This window comes from Leuresthes tenuis, unplaced genomic scaffold (assembly GCF_036924035.1).
Source record: "Leuresthes tenuis unplaced genomic scaffold, fLeuTen1.0.hap1 SCAF_18, whole genome shotgun sequence".
In the NCBI taxonomy this organism is placed as follows: Eukaryota; Metazoa; Chordata; class Actinopteri; order Atheriniformes; family Atherinopsidae; genus Leuresthes; species Leuresthes tenuis.
The window spans coordinates 26212245-26228843 of NW_027325372.1; the positions used below are offsets into that span (position 1 = coordinate 26212245).

Genomic DNA, 16599 nt, shown 5'->3' on the forward strand with positions numbered 1-16599 from the left:
ATGATACACACATTTTATTTTCGTAAGACATGTGCAAGCACCTGTTCATCTACTGTTCTATCACTATGAATTAGTGATCTATTATCAATAAGGATACTTCTACAACTACTATCAAAGTATGTCCGGACTTCTTATGTTGTCAGTTGCTATATATGAATAAGTGGGTAGCTACTGACAAGCATTAAGCATGTCACACAGCCCAAACATATAACATTTCAGGACACACCACACAGTTAACAACCACAGTGAAGCGTGTCAAAGCCCAAACATGTAACATTCAACAGGACACTTACACAACACATTCAAATCAAACAGTCAGACAACATACAAGAACATATACCCCAGCCGGCATTGCTCCCTGCCTATTTTCGTACAGCACACTATGTGTGCGCACACCTTTATTCACAAACTCTTCAACTTATACTCTTTTACCGAAGCTGCTACAGCTCGATTGGCCGAATACCCTTTGATCCTATTTCGGTGAATTTGACATCTGCCTTACATATAACAGATTAGCGGTTTAGCAGTTTTAATTTAGTTTGAGTGAAGGAATTCATTTTATAGCAAAATCCGAAATCGTGAAGCACTCATGAAAGTAAGCTTATTCTCGGATTCCTGAAACTTTAGATTTGCTCTTTCTTTTACTGCAAAGTACAACGTTGTTTTTTTTGTTTAAATCTTTCTAGACATGGTAAATATTAAGGACAAAGCATTTTTCACATAGTTTGAGTGAAGGAATTCATTTTATAGATAAAATCCCAAGAGTCTGCTGAGAAAAGAGAGTGAATGCGAAGTAGACTTTAACACGGCTATGGGAGCGAGCCGAGTGTGGGCTAACCGGGAGAATTGCTTGAAAGAAACGCGACACCGAATGAGCGGTCAGAACAAAGCCTCAATACGGGATTCTCGTGGTGTTTTTGTTGCTGCCTTGTCTTTTGCACAGAGTAAAAGACAAGGCAGCCATCGAATAGGGCCCGATTGTTCCTACTTGGTCAGCCGAGGAGCAAGGGGGGGGGAGCAAGCGGCTCAACCAAGCAAAGCTCACCATGGGGAAGGTGGCTATGCCAACAAGCCTTATGCCCTGCTCCCGCAGTGACGGATAATCGTACTCTGGTTTCTCTTCATAACGTACAAGTCTTTCGCCTTTTACTAAAGATTTCTGTGGAGAGCAGCACTAATGAGTTGTTTCTATTTTTGGCAGGCTTTACCTTTGCGGGTGAAGCCCTTTCTGTCTGTGCAAAAGAAATCTTCTTACTGTGCAGAGTGACTTCTCTGAGTAGAGTCGCCTTACTTGTTGCGACTGTGCCGATGTTCGAAGCTGGAGTGCAAAGTTGTTGCTTGAATGGTGCTTGCTGGAGCGTGCGGGAGTGCAAAGTTATACCATTTAAAAGGGCTGAAGAGTGCTCAGTGCAGCGGGTGGGCGACACTCTGGCCACCTTGAAAACCGAGGTTACATCCACTACCAGGGGCAGCCCAAGTTCTGCCGCAAGTGTGGTGAGCATGGGCACCTGGTTGAGGCTTGTACCAAGGTGTTATGTGGGAAGAGCAGAGAAATTGGGCAAACTTTTGGAGAGTGTCCAAATGGCAGGAAATGTAATCTCTGTGGAGAATTAAATCACCTCTTCAGAGATTGCCCTAAATCTTTTGCCAACAAATTAAAGACGGTAAAGCCACAGTCAAGCCAACAAAGAGAAGGACCAAAGGTGGCAGTTGGTGAACAAAGTGAAGAGGTTGACCCAATAAATTCAAACTTCCCGCCAAAAGCTTGGATTGGAAGTGAGGAGCAAAAAGGGGAGGGGCCTGTAGAGGCCTCACCACTCAGTGTTGAAGTCTGTGAGAATTCACAGGCAGAGGGTGGAGCTACGCTAAATGAGGAGGAAGAGCAGACAGGTGAGTCTAGTGAAGATACTCACCTCCCCGAAGGTCAACAGAAGGTCAATTTGTTGATAGGCATTCATTTATTTCTTCACTTCTGATGAAGTTTCAACAATAAACAACAAACTTTGTATTATGAGAAAGAACCCGAATCATTCTTCAGGAATCCGAAAATAAGCTCTATTTTATGAGTTATGCACGAATTCGGATTCTCCTATAAAACGAATTCCTTAACTCAAACCAAGTTAAGACTGCTTTGTCCTTCATATTTATTCATGTCTAATCAAGTTTCAACGATAAACAACGTTGTACTTTGTAGAATGAGAAAGAACTTCTTCAGCAATAAGCATCTCTCGACATATGACGAAGTACAGATTTTGCTATAAAATTAATACCTTCTATCAGCCTGACTTAAAACTGTTTGTCCTCCTTATTTATCCACTTCAAATCAAGTTTCAACAAATACAAAAATGTTGTAGTTTGAGAAAGTACAACTTAATCTTCAGCAATCAGTATAAAAAGAGGTGCAAATGCCAACCATACATACCTAAAAGGTGGAGCGGAAGTATTCAGCTGCAAGTAGGTGTGAATGTTCGACTATAATTTGTAAAAAGCGGGTAAGAAAAGGTTCGAATGCCCAACTATATATTAACAAAAGCGGGAGGAGAGGTCTTCGGATGAGAGTGGGTGAGAATTTCCAACCATAATCTATAAAATACGGTGAAAAAAAATATGTGAATGCCTCATAGAACACTAAAAGCGGAAGTGTTCGGCTGCAAGAAGGTGTGAATGTCCGACTATATTTGGTGAAAAGCAGGTGAAGCAAGGTCTGAATGCCCAACCTTACATCATCAAAAGCGAGATCAGAGGTGTTTGGCTGCAAGAAGGCCATAGTTTTCCAAAAGCGGGTAAGGTGCGAATGTCCGACTAAATATCAACAAAATTTGGGGCGGAGGTCTTCGGATGCAAGAAGGTGTGAATGTCCACCCATAATTCATGAAAAATGGGTAAAAAAAGGTGCGAATGCCTAACAATACATTATCAAAAGCAGGTGTGAATGTCAGATCATAATTTGTAAAAAGCTGATGAGAAAGGGTGAGAATGCCCGACTATACACCATCAAATGCGGGAGCGGAGGTGTTCGGCTCTGAGTAGGTGTGAATGTCCGACCATAATTGCTGAAGAATGTGTTAGAAAAGGTAAGAATGCTGGACCATACATCATCAAAAGCGGGAGAGGTGGTGTTCGGCTGAAAAAAGGTGTGACTGTTCGACTAAAGTTTGTAAAAAGTGGGTAAGACAAGGTGCGAATGCCTGACAATGTATGATCAAAAGCGGGAGCGGAGGTGTTCAGCTGCAAGAAGGTCTACATGTCCATCAATAATTGCTAGAAAACATGAAAGAAACTTTTCGAAAATCAAACCGCACATGATCATTAGTGGGATAGGAGGTGTTCAGCTGCAAGGTGTGAATGTCCACCCATAATTCCTGAAAAATGGGCAAAAAAAAGGTGTGAATGCCCAACGATACATCATCAAAATCAGGAGTGGAAGTGTTCGGCTACAAGAAGGTGTGAACGTCCAACCAAAATATGTAAAAAGAAGTTAAGAAAAGGTTCGAATATCCAACCAAACATAATCAAAAGCGGGAGCAGAGCTGTTCGACTGCAAGTAGGTGTGAATGTCAGATCATAATTTGCAAAAAGCTGATGAAAAAGGGTGAGAATGCCCGACTATACACCATCAAATGCGGGAGCGGAGTTGTTCGGCTGTGAGTAGGTGTGAATCTCCGACCATAATTGCTGAAAAATGTGTTAGAAAAGGTAAGAATGCCGGTCCATACATCATCAAAATCGAGAGAGGTTGTGTTCGGCTGCAAGTAGGTGTGAATGTCCAGCCATAATTACTCACAAACGGGTAAGAAAAGGTAGTATTGCCAGACCATATATGATCAAAACAGGGAGCGGAGGTGGTTCAGCTGCAAGAAGGTTTGAATGTCCGACTAAAGTTCAAATATATTAACAAAAGCGGGAGGAGAGGTCTTCCGATGAGAGTGGTTGAAAATTTCCGACCATAATGTATAAAATGCGGTGAAAAAAAGGTGTGATAGAATACTAAAAGGTGGAGCGGAAGTGTTCGGCTGCAAGAAGGTGTGAATGTCCGACTATATTTGGTGAAAAGCAGGTGAAGCAAGGTCTGAATGCCCAACCTTACATCATCAAAAGCGAGATCAGAGGTGTTTGGCTGCAAGAAGGCCATAGTTTGCCAAAAGCGTGTAAGAAAAGGTTTGAATGCCCGAACATACACCATCAAAAGAGGGAGCGGAGGTGTTCCGCTGTACGAAGGTGTGAATGTCCGACCATACTTGGTAAAAAGCGGGTAAGAAAAGGTTAAAATACCCGACTGTACACAATCAATAGCAGGAGCGGATGTGTTCGGCTACAAGAAGATGTGAAAGTCCGACCATGGTTTGTAAAAAGCGGGTAAGAAAAGGTGCGAATGTCCGACAATGTATGATCAAAAGAGAGAGCGGAGGTTTTCGGATACAAGAAGGTTTGAATGTCCCACCATAGTTTGTAAAAAGCGGGTAAGAAAAGGTTCGAATGCCCAACTATACACCATCAAAAGCGGGAGCAGAGGTGTTCCGCTGTAAGACGGTGTGAATGTCCAACCATAGTTGGTAAAAAGCGGGTAAGAAAAGGTTAAAATACCCGACTGTACACAATCAATAGCGGGAGCGGAGTTATTCGGCTACAAGAAGGTGTGAAAGTCCGACCATGGTTTGTAAAAACCGGGAAGAAAAGTCTCGAGAGCCCGACTATACACCATCAAAAAGATGGTTTGAATGTCCATCAATAATTGCTTTAAAACAAGAAAGTAAATTTTCGAATATCAAACCGCACATGATCATAAGCGGGAGAGGAGGTGTTCGGCTGCAAGAAGGTGTGAATGTCCACCCATAATTCATGAAAAATGGGTAAAAAAAAAGGTGCGAATGCCTAACAATACATTATCAAAAGCAGGTGTGAATGTCAGATCATAATTTGTAAAAAGCTGATGAGAAAGGGTGAGAATGCCCGACTATACACCATCAAATGCGGGAGCGGAGGTGTTCGGCTCTGAGTAGGTGTGAATGTCCGACCATAATTGCTGAAGAATGTGTTAGAAAAGGTAAGAATGCTGGACCATACATCATCAAAAGCGGGAGAGGTGGTGTTCGGCTGCAAAAAGGTGTGACTGTTCGACTAAAGTTTGTAAAAAGTGGGTAAGACAAGGTGCGAATGCCTGACAATGTATGATCAAAAGCGGGAGCGGAGGTGTTCAGCTGCAAGAAGGTCTACATGTCCATCAATAATTGCTAGAAAACATGAAAGAAACTTTTCGAAAATCAAACCGCACATGATCATAAGTGGGATAGGAGGTGTTCAGCTGCAAGGTGTGAATGTCCACCCATAATTCCTGAAAAATGGGCAAAAAAAAGGTGTGAATGCCCAACCATACATCATCAAAAGCAGGAGTGGAAGTGTTCGGGTACAAGAAGGTGTGAACGTCCAACCAAAATATGTAAAAAGAAGTTAAGAAAAGGTTCGAATATCCAACCAAACATAATCAAAAGCGGGAGCAGAGCTGTTCGACTGCAAGTAGGTGTGAATGTCAGATCATAATTTGCAAAAAGCTGATGAGAAAGGGTGAGAATGCCCGACTATACATCATCAAATGCGGGAGCGGAGTTGTTCGGCTGTGAGTAGGTGTGAATCTCCGACCATAATTGCTGAAAAATGTGTTAGAAAAGGTAAAAATGCCGGTCCATACATCATCAAAAGCGAGAGAGGTTGTGTTCGACTGCAAGTAGGTGTGAATGTCCAGCCATAATTACTCACAAACGGGTAAGAAAAGGTAGTAGCCAGACCATATATGATCAAAACAGGGAGCGGAGGTGGTTCAGCTGCAAGAAGGTTTGAATGTCAAACTAAAGTTCAAATATATTAACAAAAGCGGGAGGAGAGGTCTTCGGATGAGAGTGGTTGAAAATTTCCAACCATAATGTATAAAATGCGGTGAAAAAAAAGGTGTGATAGAACACTAAAAGGTGGAGCGGAAGTGTTCGGCTGCAAGAAGGTGTGAATGTCCGACTATATTTGGTGAAAAGCAGGTGAAGCAAGGTCTGAATGCCCAACCTTACATCATCAAAAGCAAGATCAGAGTTGTTTGGCTGCAAGAAGGCCATAGTTTGCCAAAAGCGGGTAAGGTGCGAATGTCCGACTAAATATCAACAAAATTTGGGGCGGAGGTCTTCGGATGCAAGTGGGTGTGAATATCCCACCATACAAGTATGGTGGAGAGGAAGCTGTGAATAGCCGACCATAGTTTGGAAAAAGCGGGTAAGAAAAGGTTTGAATGCCCGAACATACACCATCAAAAGAGGGAGCGGAGGTGTTCCGCTGTACGAAGGTGTGAATGTCCGACCATACTTGGTAAAAAGCGGGTAAGAAAAGGTTAAAATACCCGACTGTACACAATCAATAGCGGGAGCGGATGTGTTCGGCTACAAGAAGATGTAAAAGTCCGACCATGGTTTGTAAAAAGCGGGTAAGAAAAGGTGCGAATGTCCGACAATGTATGATCAAAAGAGAGAGCAGAGGTTTTCGGATATACGAAAGTTTGAATGTCCTACCATAGTTTGTAAATAGCGGGTAAGAAAAGGTTCGAATGCCCAACTATACACCATAAAAAGCGGGAGCGGAGGTGTTCCGCTGTAAGACGGTGTGAATGTCCGACCATAGTTGGTAAAAAGCGGGTAAGAAAAGGTTAAAATACCCGACTGTACACAATCAATAGCGGGAGCGGAGTTGTTCGGCTACAAGAAGGTGTGAAAGTCCGACCATGGTTTGTAAAAAGCAGTTAAGAAAATGTTCGAATGCCCAACCAAACATAATCAAAAGCGGGAGCAGAGCTGTTCGACTGCAAGTAGGTGTGAATGTCCAGCCATAATTACTCACAAACGGGGGAAGAAAAGGTAGTATTGCCAGACCATACATGATCAAAACAGGGAGCGGAGGTTCAGCTGCAAGGTGTGAATGTCTGACTATAGTTTGTAAAAAGCGGGTAAGAAAAGGTGCCAATGCCCGACAATGTATGATCAAAAGAGAGAGCGGAAGTGTTCGGCTGCAAGGTCTGAATGTCCAACCATAATTTGTAAAAACCGGGTAAGAAAAGGCTCGAAAGCCCGACTATACATCATCAAAAGCGGGAGCGGAGGTGTTCAGCTGCAAGAAGGTGTGAATGTTCGACTAAAGTTTGTAAAAAGCTGGTAAGACAAGGAGCGATGTCCCGACATTGTATGATCAAAAGCGGGAGCGGAGGTGTCCAGCTGTGAGTAGGTGTGAATGTCCGACCATAATTGCTGAAAAATGTGTTAGAAAAGGTAAGAATACTGGACCATACATCATCAAAAGCGGGAGAGGTGGTGTGTGGCTGCAAGAAGGTGTGAAAGTCCGACAATGGTTTGTAAAAAGCGGGTAATAAAAGGTTCGAATGCCCGAATATACATCATCAAAAGCGGAAGCGGAGGTGTTCGGATGCAAGAAGGTGTGAACGTCCGACCAAAGTTTGTAAAAAGCAGTGAAAAGCGAGAAAAAGCTTTTCGTGAGTTCTGCATGATTTGGGATTTTGCTTATAAAATGCATTACTTCACTCAAACTATGTTAAAACTGATTTGTCCTTCATATTTACCATGTCTAGAAAGATTTAAACAAAAAAACAACGTTGTACTTTGCAGTAAAAGAAAGAGCAAATCTAAAGTTTCAGGAATCCGAGTATAAGCCTGCTTTCACGAGTTCTGCACGATTTCGGATTTTGCTATAAAATTAATTGCTTTGCTCAAACCAAGTTAAAACTGCTTTGTCCTTCCATATTCATCAATGTCTAGATCGACTTCAACAAAGAAAAACATTGGACTTTGCAGTAGAAGAAGTTGAAATCCATCTACACATTGATAAATATGAAGGACAAAGCAGTTCCCACTTGCCCATAAGAAAATAAGCTTATTCTCGGATTCCTGATCCTTCAGTTTTGCTCTTTCTTCTACTGCAAAATACAATGTTGTTCTTTGTTGAAGTTGATCTAGACATTGATAAATATGAATGAAAAAGCAGTTTTAACTTGGTTTGAGTGAATGAATTCATTTTATACATAAAATCCGAAATCGTGCAGAACTCATGAAAATAAGCTTATTCTCGGATTCCTAAAACTTTTGATTGGCTCTTTCTTTTACTGCAAAGTACAACGTTGTTTTTTTTGTTTAAATCTATCGAGACATTGATAAATATGAAGGTAAAAGCCGTTTTAACAGTTTGAGTGAAGGAATTGATTTTATAGATAAAATCCCAAATCATGCAGAACTCCTCAAAAGGGGCGTATGGCTTAATCACAAGTGTGGCTCTTTCTCATTCAGGGTAGTATGAGGAAGTTTATGCTTGAAATATATGTAGAAATGGGTACATATGAAGGACAAAGCAGTGTTAACTTAATTTGCGTGAAGGAATTAATTTTATACATAAAATCCGAAATAGTGCAGAACTCATGAAAATAAGCTTATTCTCGGATTCCTAAAACTTTTGATTTGCACTTTCTTTTACTGCAAAGTACAACGTTGTTTTTTGTTGAAATCTATCTAGACATTGATAAATACCAGCCGAAACTCTGCTGCCGCTTTTGATAATTTATGGTTGGGCATTCTTACCTTTTCTTACCCGCTTTTTACAAATTATGATCTTACATTCACACCTACTTGCAGTCGAACACCTTCTCATCCACTTATGATCATGTGCGGTTGGGCTTTCGCACCTTTTCTTACCCGTTTGTGAGTAATTATGGCTGGACATTCACACCTACTTGCAGCCAAACACAACCTCTCCCGCTTTTGATGATATATGGTCCGGCATTCTTACCTTTTCTAACACATTTTTCAGCAATTATGGTCGGACATTCACACCTACTCACAGACGAACACCTCCACATTTGATAGTGTATAGTCGGGCATTCTCACCCTTTCTCAACAGCTTTTTGCAAATTATGATCTGATATTCACACCTACTTGCAGTCGAACAGCTCTGCTCCCGCTTTTGATTATGTTTGGTTGGATATTCGAACATTTTCTTAACTGCTTTTTACAAACTTTGGTCGGACGTTCACACCGTCTTGCAGCCGAACACCTCCGCTTCCGCTTTTGATGGTATATAGTCGGGCATTCGAGCCTTTTCTTACCCGTCTATTACTTACTATGGTTGGACATTCAAACCTTCTTGTAGCCGAACACACCCGCTCCTGCTTTTGATGATGTATGATTTGGCATTCGCACCTTTTCTTACCCATTTTTCAGTAATTTTTGGTCGGACATTCAGACCTTCTTGCACCTGAACACCTCTGCTCCCGCTTTTGATGGTGTATAGTCGAGCTTTCGAGCCTTTTCTTCCCCGATTTTTACAAATTGTCGTTGGACATTCAGACCTTGCAGCCGAAAACCTCCGCTCCCTCTTTTGATCTTACATTGTCGGGCATTCGCCCCTTGTCTTACACGGTTTTTACAAACTTTAGTCAGACATTCACACCTTGCAGCTGAACCACCTCCATTCCCTGTTTTGATCATGTGTGGTCTGGAAATACTATCTTTTCTTCCCCCGTTTGTGAGTAATTATGGCTGGACATTCACACCTACTTGCAGCCGAAAAACCACCTCTCCCGCTTTTGATGATGTATGGACCGGCATTTTTACCTTTTCTAACACATTTTTCAACAATTATGGTTGGAGATTCACACCTACTCACAGCCGAACACCTCCGCTCCCGCATTTGATGGTGTATATTCGGGCATACGAAACCTTTTCTTACCCGCTTTTTACAAACCATGGTCGGACTTTCACACCTTCTTGTAGCTGAACAACTCCGCTCCCTCTTTTGATTGTGTACAGTCGGTTATACAAACCTGTTCTTACCCGCTTTTTACAAACTATGGTCGGACATTCAAACCTTCTTGTAGCCAAACACATCCACTCCTGCTTTTGATGATGTATGGTTGGGCATTCGCACCTTTTCTTACCCATTTTTCAGTAATTATGGGTGGATATTCACACCTTCTTGCAGTCAAACACCTCCGCTCCCTGTTTTGATCATGTATGTTTTGACATTCGCACCTTTTCTCACCTGCTTTTTACTATTGTCGGCCAATCACAGCTTCCTCTCCACCATACTTGTATGGTAGGAAATTCTCATCCGAAGACCTCTCCTCCCGCTTTTGTTAATATTTAGTCGGGCATTCGAACCTTTTCTTACCCACTTTTTACAAATTATGGTCGAACATTCACACCTACTTGCAGCTGAATACTTCCGCTCCACCTTTTAGTGATGTATGGTTGGCATTTGCACCTTTTGTTACCCTCTTTTTATACTGATTGCTGAAGATTAAGTTGTTCTTTCTCAAACTACAATTTTTTTTTAATTGTTGAAACTTGATTTGAAGTGGATAAATAAGGAGGACAAACAGTTTTAAGTCACGCTGATAGAAGAAATTAATTTTATAGCAAAATCTGTATTTCGTCATATGTCGAGAGATGCTTATTGCTGAAGAAGTTCTTTCTCATTCTACAAAGTACAACGTTGTTTATCGTTGAAACTTGATTAGACATGAATAAATATGAAGGACAAAGCAGTCTTAACTTGGTTTGAGTTAATTAATTCGTTTTATAGGAGAATCCGAATTCGTGCTTATTTTCGGATTCCTGAAGAATGAGTCTGGTTCTTTCTCATAATACAAAGTTTGTTGTTTATTGTTGAAACTTCATCAGAAGTGAAGAAATAAATGAATGCCTATCAACAAATGTGGGATCTAAACTCTACTGTTTCCTCTAAAATAATTTCTTTTCTCAATTCAGAAATGTGTGTGTGTAAGTCACAACACCCGTGACACCAAAACGGCTTTCTTTTCTCTCTTTTCTCTACACTCTGCACTATGAGCACACACACCAAATCAGAAAGGCTTTTTTCTCTCTTTTCTACATTATGGACTGTGGGGACACAAAACCGCTCTCTCTTTTTTTTTTTGATTGTGTGCCAGGGCGTTGTCTCACGTATTAGATTATGCTTAAGATACGAATGGGTTTATCAGTCACATCAGAATCCATACATACTGATCCTCCCGTAATAAAATGGTCGGATCTTATCAAACACACTTTGTTTCTTGTGACAATCAAGTCAGCGAAACAGCGTATACATGTCAAGACACTGAATCAAGTTTGCCACAAGAACTCATAAGTTTGGCAGTATTGCTCTGCCGTCAGCAATCATACACCTATTTTATTTTCGTGAGACGTGCAGGCACCTGTTCATCTACTGTTCTATCACTATGAATTAGTTTATCTATTATCAATAAGGATACTTCTACAACTACTATCAAAGTATGTCCAGACTTCTTATGTTGTCAGTTGCTATATATGAATAAGTGGGTAGCTACTGACAAGCATTAAGCATGTCACACAGCCCAAACATATAACATTTCAGGACACACCACACAGTTAACAACCACAGTGAAGTGTCAAAGCCCAAACATTCAACAGGACACTTACACATCACATTCAAATCAAACAGTCAGACAACATACAAGAACATATACCCCAGCCGGCATTGCTCCCTGCCTATTTTCGTACAGCTCACTATGTGTGCGCACACCTTTATTCACAAACTCTTCAACTTATACTCTTTTACCGAAGCTGCTACAGCTCGATTGGCCGAATACCCTTAGATCCTATTTCGGTGAATTTGACATCTGCCTTACATGTAACAGATTAGCGGTTTAGCAGTTTTAATTTAGTTTGAGTGAAGGAATTCATTTTATAGCAAAATCCGAAATCGTGAAGCACTCATGAAAGTAAGCTTATTCTCGGATTCCTGAAACTTTAGATTTGCTCTTTCTTTTACTGCAAAGTACAAAGTTGTTTTTTTTGTTTAAATCTTTCTAGACATGGTAAATATGAACGACAAAGCAGTTTTCACATAGTTTGAGTGAAGGAATTAATTTTATAGATAAAATCCCAAGAGTCTGCAGAGAAAAGAGAGTGAATGCGAAGTAGACTTTAACACGGCTATGGGAGCGAGCCGAGTGTCGGCTAACCGGGAGAATTGCTTGAAAGAAACGCGACACCGAATGAGAGGTCAGAACAAAGCCTCAATACGGGATTCTCGTGGTGTTTTTGTTGCTGCCTTGTCTTTTGCATAGAGTAAAAGACAAGGCAGCCATCGAATAGGGCCCGATTGTTCCTACTTGGTCAGCCGAGGAGCAAGGGGGGGGGGGCAAGCGTCTCAACCAAGCAAAGCTCACCATGGGGAAGGTGGCTATACCAACTAGCCTGATGCCCTGCTCCCGCAGTGACGGATAATCGTACTCTGGTTTCTCTTCATAACATACAAGTCTTTCGCCTTTTACTAAAGACTTCCGTGGAGAGCAGAACTAATGAGTTGTTTCTATTATTGGCAGGCTTTACCTTTGCGGGTGAAGCCCTTTCTGTCTGTGCAAAAGAAATCTTGCTACTTTGCAGAGTGACTTCTCTGAGTAGAGTCGCCTTACTTGTTGCGACTGTGCCGATGTTCGAAGCTGGAGTGCAAAGTTGTTGCTTGAATGGTGCTTGCTGGAGCATGCGGGAGTGCAAAGTTATACCATTTAAAAGGGCTGAAGAGTGCTCAGTGCAGCGGGTGGGCGGAGGTGCAACGTGACACTCTGGCCACCTATGGCCATAAAAAGAACACTGCTACAAGTGCGCATTGTGCCAGCAAGGGCCCTCGGACCTGAAACAGTGGACAGTTATCGCTTCTCGGCCTTTTGGCTAAGATCAAGTGTAGTATCCGTTCTTATCAGTTTAATATGTCCTCTATACGAGGACAACATATTAAATGGATTTTTAAGAATAGGAGTTGAAAAAGAAGCTTGCTCCGTTCACTCCAAGCCTCGACCCGGTACTGCAGTGCCGCTGGGAACGGTGCGCTCTCCTCTGCTCTTGTGAAAAAGCAAACAGCGGTGCAGGATGGAAGTTTCAGGGAGCCCAAGATGAAACTTTCTTTTAATCTGCTGAGAAAAGAGAGTGAATGCGAAGTGGACTTTAACACGGCTCTGGGAGCGAGCCGAGTGCGGGCTAACCGGGAGAATTGCTTGAAAGAAACGCGACACCGAATGAGTGGTCAGAACAAAGCCTCAATACGGTGTTCCCGTGGTGTTTGTGGCTGCCTTGTCTTTTGCACAGAGTAAAAGACAAGGCAGCCATCGAATAGATTGTTTCTACTTGGTCAGCCGAGGAGCAGGGGGGGGGGGGGGCAAGCGTCTCAACCAAGCAAAGCTCACCAAGTAGGAACAATCGGGCCCTTTTCGATGGCTGCAACACCTGAAAGAGATATTGATGCGAGACCCGATCAAATGCTTTTTCAAAGTCTAAATTTAAGATGACAAGCCGGGTGTTTCTGTCTCTAGCGTAATCAATGATGTCTCGAATCAGTACGAGGCTGTCGGTGAGTTGTCTCCCTGAGATGGCACAAGCTTGGTCTGGGTGAATTACCTCCTCTAAAACAGAGGACATCCGTGTCGCTAAAACCTTGCTAAAAAGTTTACAGTCAAAGTTTAAAAGTGTGATTGGCCTCCAATTCTTTAGGTCAGTCTTATCATTTTTTTTATAAAGTAGAGTCACTATTCCCACTCTAAAACTGTCAGGCAGTCGGTCGAGTTTTTCAAAATCTTTAAAAACATCTAAAATGTCTGATGATAAAAGGTCCCAATAGGTCAGATAGAATTCTGCAGGAAGCCCGTCTAAACCCGGAGCTCGACTTCTCTTAAAACCTGTTAGGCATTTTTTTAACTCTAAAGCAGTAAAATTCTGTGTCAAGTGTGCATTCTCTTTTACGGTTTTGTCAACGAATTTTAAGATTTCTGCCGATGTTTCCAAGTGCACTGGTTTCTCTTTGTACATGTTACTATAAAAGGTATGTACAGTTTCAATCATCTCTTGTGTGGATTTTGTTAAAAACCCATCTTCTCTTTTTAGATTTTGATTACACTCCTTTTTATTTATAACTTTCTTTCTTTTTCACCTTCCTCAATTTCCTGCTCCCTGCTTCTTACAAAAATTCCTTTACTCTTTATTTCTGCTAAAACTGACATTTCCTTTTTGACATCTTTGATTTCTTCTTTAAAGTCTATGCCACACTGATTTAGTTTAAAGTAGCGCTGTAAGCGTTTATGTAGTCCCATCATACATCTATTCTCTTTCCTTTTTTTACGTTTACCTTGCTGTTTAAAAAAAGTCTGGGTCGTTTCCTTCACCATTTCCCACCATTGTGCATGTGTTTCGTAGAGGTCTTGAAGGGTCTGCCACTCTTTATAACATTCCCTGTACTGACTGACTATGATTTCATCCTCCAACAGGGAACAGTTGAGTTTCCACAGACCACTTCCTACCGTCACACCAGAAGGGGGTGAAAGGGTGCAGGAGAGCATAAGGTGGTCTGAAAAGAAAACAGGGGTTAATCTAACATCAGTGGGTGGGCAATCTCTAGTAAAGAAATAATCAATGCGAGAGGCTCTGGTGCCATCATGACTAAACCAGGTGAAGCCCTCCTCTCTGGGATGCATGGTTTTAAAACAGTCAGTAAGCTTAAAATCCCTGCATATGCCCTGAAGTAAAATCGAAGTCTTATCCACTTTAAAATCTACCCCTGCTCTTTTTCTATCTTTCCTGCTCAAGATACAGTTAAAATCCCCTCCTACAACTAAAGGTACTTGCCCTAGCATGTAAAGCTGTATATCTTCTAAAAGGTCATACCTTTCATTTTTTCCATTGAAACCATAAATATTTAAGAGGTTAAAGTCTTGCCCCATAAAATTCAAGTGTGCTAAAAGTGCCCGTCCGTCTCTCACCACTGTGCTACCTTTCACCAGAACATGCGGATTTTTAATTAGAATGGCCACACCATCATTTTTATTTTGATTTGAGCCACTCCATATCGATAAATGGGGCCACATTTCCTCCCATTGTCTATGGTTTTTTAAAAAAGGTAGTCCACATTCTTGTATTAAAAACACATCTGATTTAATGGAGTCTAAGAAGGATAAAATACTCTGGGCTCTTGTCTTTGATTTCACACTTCTCACATTTAGTGTTGAGAAGGTGAGAACCATTAAAAGCATAAAGGAAAGTAGGTATGTCATTTTCGTTTTTCTAAGTTATCAAAACAAATTACACACAGGTTATTTCTTGGGAAACTAGCTCTTCCTTCATTTCTTTAGGTGAAAAGTGAGTAGGGTGATCTATATTTCCTTTTCGGACTCTCGGTGTTGGCCTCTGACGCAATGTTGCATTTAACTTTGAGTCCCTGGGGGTTGATTGCAGAGCTGAAGTTAAAAAGGAGACCTCATTTGGTGAGTCGGAGGGGAAGACTCTAGGTTCTTCCACTGAAGAACTGTCTGAAAGGGACCTAACCCTTCCCCTCTTCTCTGATACCACTGGGGAATCAGAGGCTCAGATGCCGTCCTCTTCGGCTGTTGACCTTCGGGGAGGTGAGTATCTTCACTAGACTCACCTGTCTGCTCTTCCTCCTCATTTAGCGTAGCTCCACCCTCTGCCTGTGAATTCTCACAGACTTCAACACTGAGTGGTGAGGCCTCTACAGGCCCCTCCCCTTTTTGCTCCTCACTTCCAATCCAAGCTTTTGGCGGGAAGTTTGAATTTATTGGGTCAACCTCTTCACTTTGTTCACCAACTGCCACCTTTGGTCCTTCTCTTTGTTGGCTTGACTGTGGCTTTACCGTCTTTAATTTGTTGGCAAAAGATTTAGGGCAATCTCTGAAGAGGTGATTTAATTCTCCACAGAGATTACATTTCCTGCCATTTGGACACTCTCCAAAAGTTTGCCCAATTTCTCTGCTCTTCCCACATAACACCTTGGTACAAGCCTCAACCAGGTGCCCATGCTCACCACACTTGCGGCAGAACTTGGGCTGCCCCTGGTAGTGGATGTAACCTCGGTTTTCAAGGTGGCCAGAGTGTCGCCCACCCGCTGCACTGAGCACTCTTCAGCCCTTTTAAATGGTATAACTTTGCACTCCCGCACGCTCCAGCAAGCACCATTCAAGCAACAACTTTGCACTCCAGCTTCGAACATCGGCACAGTCGCAACAAGTAAGGCGACTCTACTCAGAGAAGTCACTCTGCACAGTAAGAAGATTTCTTTTGCACAGACAGAAAGGGCTTCACCCGCAAAGGTAAAGCCTGCCAAAAATAGAAACAACTCATTAGTGCTGCTCTCCACAGAAATCTTTAGTAAAAGGCGAAAGACTTGTAAGTTATGAAGAGAAACCAGAGTACGATTATCCGTCACTGCGGGAGCAGGGCATAAGGCTTGTTGGCATAGCCACCTTCCCCATGGTGAGCTTTGCTTGGTTGAGCCGCTTGCTCCCCCCCCCTTGCTCCTCGGCTGACCAAGTAGGAACAATCGGGCCCTATTCGATGGCTGCCTTGTCTTTTACTCTGTGCAAAAGACAAGGCAGCAACAAAAACACCACGAGAATCCCGTATTGAGGCTTTGTTCTGACCGCTCATTCGGTGTCGCGTTTCTTTCAAGCAATTCTCCCGGTTAGCCCACACTCGGCTCGCTCCCATAGCCGTGTTAAAGTCTACTTCGCATTCACTCTCT

The 16599-nt window shown here is 42.1% G+C and overlaps 4 non-coding genes across 4 annotated transcripts; 3 read left to right on the forward strand and 1 right to left on the reverse strand.

The window, feature by feature from the left end:
- Positions 1–1105: 1105 nt before the first annotated feature.
- Positions 1106–1219, forward strand: LOC140276351 (U5 spliceosomal RNA). Its single transcript, XR_011908952.1, has one exon. It is a non-coding gene; the product is annotated as a U5 spliceosomal RNA (small nuclear RNA).
- An 11085-nt stretch (positions 1220–12304) lies between these two features.
- LOC140275783 (U5 spliceosomal RNA) lies at positions 12305–12418 on the forward strand. The gene has a single exon (XR_011908499.1). It is a non-coding gene; the product is annotated as a U5 spliceosomal RNA (small nuclear RNA).
- A 308-nt stretch (positions 12419–12726) lies between these two features.
- Positions 12727–12910, forward strand: LOC140276126 (U2 spliceosomal RNA). Its single transcript, XR_011908810.1, has one exon. It is a non-coding gene; the product is annotated as a U2 spliceosomal RNA (small nuclear RNA).
- A 3247-nt stretch (positions 12911–16157) lies between these two features.
- LOC140275799 (U5 spliceosomal RNA) lies at positions 16158–16271 on the reverse strand. Its single transcript, XR_011908513.1, has one exon. It is a non-coding gene; the product is annotated as a U5 spliceosomal RNA (small nuclear RNA).
- Between the last annotated feature and the right edge of the window lie 328 nt (positions 16272–16599).